The following is a 5,537-nucleotide window of genomic DNA, read 5'->3' on the forward strand; positions in this document are numbered from 1 at the left end:
TTGCCCATTGGATATTGACCAACAGCTTTCCTCAGGTGCGGCGACCACCCTCAAGAGCTTGGCGGTAGGCACATGGTTGCCCATTGGATATTGACCAACAGATTTCCTCAGGTGCGGCGACCACCCTCAAGAGCCTCAGTGACACTGTCTTTGGGATTTCCTGAAGGCTCAATAAGTTTGGCAATGGATTCTCCGCATCTTCACAATGGCAATGGACAAGACCTTGAGCCATATAATTAGATGGGGCTCTGTTGCTTGGGCCACAGAGGATAAGGTTGTTAGGGATTATGAGGAGGATGGTGGGGGCCTAGCTCTTTAGGTCTCCCACCTCCACATTTTGGCAGTACCAGTCCCAGCCCCATCTGCAGACCACTAGAGATTGGGCTCATGTCAGAGATGAGAGATTTGTAATAACATTGTAGCTTGGCATATATGGAGATCTAGATGCAATGAAGCCATCGAGGGTACCCACATTCCACCTATGGAGTCCATCAGAAGCATTTGGCTCGACATCCTCCATACCCTCCATAGTCAGTGGTGGCAGAAGTTATAGGGAGGTTTATGCATGTGGAAATGACAGGAAGATTAAATCTTAAGGCTTTGGTGGCGGCATGGTTCTTTTCTTACCACGCTAGAGATGGTGATCTTGGAATTATAGGCCACCTATGTGGTTACTCCCCCCCTCCTCCTATATGAGATAGCCGTCTCCTCATAGAGCAGCCAACCAGAGGAGAAGTGCATCTTTTTCCACCTCTTGACTATTTATTTCCTACCCCGTACATGGAAGCGAGTTTGTATCTAGCCCTGGTTGTTTTTTTATTAACTAATAGAAGGATCTTTTTCTCGAAAAAAAACATTACAACAAAAGGACAGGGTAGCAACGTTTATAGTATGGCTTTTATAAAAGGATCTAGAAAAATGTTAGGACGTAAGCATCACAATAAGCGACACGATTTTTTTCATGCTATAGGCATTGGTATATTAATCCATTATAACTGCTCGTTATAATCCACGCTATAAGTGTCGCTATATCCCATGGTATAAGCGCCGATATTTTCCATGTTATTCTCACCCCATTGAGCGGCACTAATAAAAAATGATAGCACCATTATTTCCACCGCTAACAGTGGCGTTGATAAAAAACAACGTCTCTATTTCTGTCTCGCTCAATGGCGGCACTAATAAAAATAATAGCATTGCTATTTCTGTTGCTCAGCATCGCTGATATTGTTTTTGGGAAAAATTGGGGCATTATCCCTAATCTACCCCAAAAAAAAAATTTAATTCAATATATTGAAGACAGTTCTAATTTATATAAACAAACATATCGACATATGAAAATACATTGAAACATAGTAGCTCCCAAAATCTTATTTGTATTAAATCCAAAATGCCATAAAAGGTGAGTTACATCCCAAAATGCCATGAAAGGCGAGCTACATCAAGTATAGAGCTACATAACATAAAACATAATAGGCCGGTCTCTACTCATCCTCCTCCTCATCATCATCATCCTCGTCATCCTTGCCTATTTCCTCTTCTTTATCGTCCTATAGCACAAAATATTAAGTAATATTAAAACACAAATTAGATAAATTTCTAAAAGCATATAAAACCAAAGGAATTTGAACTTTTAGAACTTTTTCAAAGAGGTAATTTACAATAGCAGGCATAGCTTCATAGTTCAAAGTAACACCTTTTTGTTGCAACCATTCAAACGTGGTCGAGATCCCATTGTGAAGCAAAGTTGTACTCATCAAGAAGGAGAATGGCCCACCACATTTTCCTACATTAAAAAATATCAATTTATATAAATTTTAATTCTTTAGAAACCAAAGTTTTGAATACTAAATGTTAAAGGTTCAAATAGTTACAAATTGAGTAAGGAAAGATGGCCTTCCATCCGATCCAAGATGAGAATCCCCTCTTTTATGTTGTTGTACTCAGGCTACTTCTCTTTGTTACTCCCTCTCTCTCTCTCTCCCCTCTCTCTTTACTAAAAACAATGTCCCTCTCTTTTCTAAAAACAATGCTTGCCTTGCCTCCCCATCTCTCTCCCCTCCCTCTTTAGCCCCAATGCTTTCCTTGCGTCCCCTCTCTCTTTAGCCAAAAAATGTTTACCTCCTCTCAATCCCTCCACCTTCTTTACCTTAACGATCCTTTTCCTCTTCCACTTTACCCTAACAATCATTTGTCTCTTTTTCTCCTCTTTTTCCCCTCTCTTTCCCTCCACACTCTTTGCTAGTCGCCCTTGCCTCCCTCCCTCCTCTCTTTCTCTCCCTTTATAACTCTCCCTTACCTCTCTCCTCTTTTTCTTCTCCTTATTTTCCACTCTCTCTCCTGGTCCTTTCTCTTTAACTCTCTCTCCCTTCTCTTTTCTTTACCTCTCTCCTAGTCTCTCTTTCACTCCCTTGCCTTTCCTCTCTCTCTCTCTCTCTCTCTCTCTCTCTCTCTCTCTCTCTCTCTCTCTCTCTCTCTCTCTCTCTCTCTCTCTCTCTTTTCTTTAGCTCTCTTTTTTTCCCTTCTCTTTATTTCTCTCCTTTTCTTCCCTCATCTCCTCCCCCCTCTTTCTTTTCTCCTCTTCCTCTTGTTTCTCTTGATTGCTTTTCCCCATTTCTCTTCTCCTCTCCCTCTTATTTTCTATATGGTGTCTTCTCAATTCAAAAGAGGGACACAAGTGTTTCTTATGTTGAAAGATATGAAAATAGCTCCTGGCACCATGTTACATGTGAACTCCAATGTTAATACCATGCATTAATTTCCTTTATCATTAAGATATGTTGGAGTATCAATTAAAGATGTCAAAGTAGGAGAAGTGCCTCTTTCTTTTCCTCTTGAAGATGGTGGTAACTCCATATTAAATCAAACTAAAGGATACATCATTTTATGGCTGGCAAGAGATTGCGTAAGTATTTTTATATTTATTCTTTTCTTGTTATTTATATTTATGTTTTTTATTTTATTTAAATTAATTTATCTTATATATATCGTTGTGTTTAGATTGATCTACACACAAAGGAAACGCAACAAGTAAATAAATATCCAAAGCATGGACAACAATTAAAGCCCACTACCATGCAACAAGCAAGCCAAGAGGTTACAAGCACAAAGAAGAGGAGGAAAACAATTCAAGAGGAAGATGATGATTGGGTACCACCTCGAAAAATCAAGAGGAAGATGATGATCGAAAAAATCCAAAATAATCATCCAAATCTACAAAAAAAAGGTGAATCTTTGAAATCTAAGAAAGAAACAAAGAAGTAGAAGAGGGTATTGAGAAAGAAGGTGATAATGTGAAGAGCACTTCATGGTTACACATGCAACTCATCTTCAGCTCGCTTGAACTTCTACAAGATAGCCTAAATAGATTAAAGGTAAGTGTTATCAACATTAAAATTAAAGGTAAGTGTTATCAACATTAAAATTAATCTTGCAAAGGGTCTTGTTTTTAGTAATAGCAAGCATGAACTCTTTATGTACATTGCAGGTGAAAAGATCCACTCCTTTACCATCTATTTCCATGTGTAGACTTTTGCCCAACCCCTCCATGAGAGTGCAGTTTAGGTACAAGAAGCTTGCAAGGGAATTTTATACAAATGCATATGCTTCCACCGATAGGTGCAGATTCATTTGCTCTGTCTCTCGTCATCTCATAATCCTACAGAATTTAGAAAAATCCCAATTCCCATTTTACAAGATTGTATGGTGAGTCTTTTTAAGCTTTTGTGTCAAAACCCCATTATGTGACATATCACAAACTAGGTTCTAAATGCACATTCTTCGATAATTTTTGAGTTTGTATACTTAAGGTACACACCAAAAAATAGATTGAAAAGAAAATTCTCAATCTTGGGATTTTTCCAAATTCTCCAATAAGGTAATAGTATCATACGAGGATATTACTAGATGGGATGATATATGGTGAATGAAAAACCATGAGTTTGAGGATCTGATCAAGTACATATGTAGAGTGGGCATTCTTGTCAAAGAAGATGTTTTATGTGGGACGACATACACATTACGAAAACATTTGTTTTAAATCTCTTTGACTTAGGATGATCCAAGTGGGATATGTGTTTTCATTCATCACATAGCTTATAATCTTTTTGTCTTAGGATGAATGAAGTGGGCTATGTTTTATTGCCCCTTGTGGATTGGATTAGCAAAAAAAGAAACAATTATGAAGCATACAATAGCGCGATGAAGAACAAGGCATGAATGGAGAAGCATGCCATAATGCAAAAAAAAAGGGTTTCCCATCTTGGTACAATTGTGAACTTTCAAAGCTATCCCAAATAGTATTCTAGGTACATTCTCTATATGGCTTTATAGAGGAATAAATAATTCTAACATTTACAATATAATATTAGCATCCATATATTCTCATACTAATAATGAAGTAACCTGTGAAATATAGGATGAGTACCTTGCCTTCCCACCACCACTACAAAGATTGACCCCCTTGTAGATACCTTGCTTGCAAAGGAGTTTAAAGATAAAAGGAGAACTGCTTTTTATAAAGATGAGCGAAAGTGTAGGCATGCTACTAGATAATTAGTTGTGGTTGTAAACCCTACCCAAGGAGATGGTTTCTTTGAGTAAGAAAACCTATGTTCTTCCCTTTTAGTCATTTAGATAGGTGACGACGTAAAAATGTTTTGATGTTGCGGTTTGATTTGATGTTGTGTGTTGTAGTTAACTTGCAAGTAAATTGGAATGATAGACTAGATTGTGTGTTACAGTCAACTAGTGCAAGTAAATTGGGATGACATACCAGATTGGTTAAGAGAGGATAGGTTATATAGCTTGGCATCTCGAACACTGCCAAATGACCAAAACGCTATGATTTGAGATATCTTAATTGATGGAGATTCTCAAAGGTTTAAGGACTTGAAAAGCACAATGAGCAAGTTATTATTATTTTTTCTATTTTCTTCATATATACAAAGCATTGTATCTTGTATTAATAACACTTTCAATGGCAATGTAGTAAATGCAAGTTTTGGCTAAGACGAGAAGTGATATGGCATGAGATTGGAGCACAAGGTGTGGTAGTTCTTACAAAAAATACAAATAAGTACTAAATACATTTTTCAGATACTTTTAAGAAAGACATGTTTGATCTCAAGAGATTGTATTTTGGGCAGTTATTTAAGGAAATGGTGGGGTCCCTTAAAAAAACAAGGCGCGGTAGCTTCATACCCTACTGCCATCAAAGCTGCTAAGCATGTTGTATTCGGGTGCGTAACAATCTAGAAAGATCACTCTCACTACTTTTTTATGTTGTTATATTCTTAACTTGAATAGAAACAATTTTATGTAGATGGATTCATAAGTACCGTTCCGAGAATTGTGCGAGCCATCATAAATGAGTGGTGGGATCTAGGACATGAGAATGCAATGTAAACACAGCAACAAGTTTGAGAACTTTGAGATGTAGGGGTGTACAAGAGATGTCCACTACTATTCCTCGGCTTTCCAAGTTGAAAATTTCCTAGGAGCAAGAAGGAGATGTACACTCGAGCTTATAAATTAAA

The sequence above is a fragment of the Cibotium barometz genome, chromosome 9 (assembly GCF_041138505.1).
Source record: "Cibotium barometz isolate CiBa-2024 chromosome 9, ASM4113850v1, whole genome shotgun sequence".
Taxonomy (NCBI): Eukaryota; Viridiplantae; Streptophyta; class Polypodiopsida; order Cyatheales; family Cibotiaceae; genus Cibotium; species Cibotium barometz.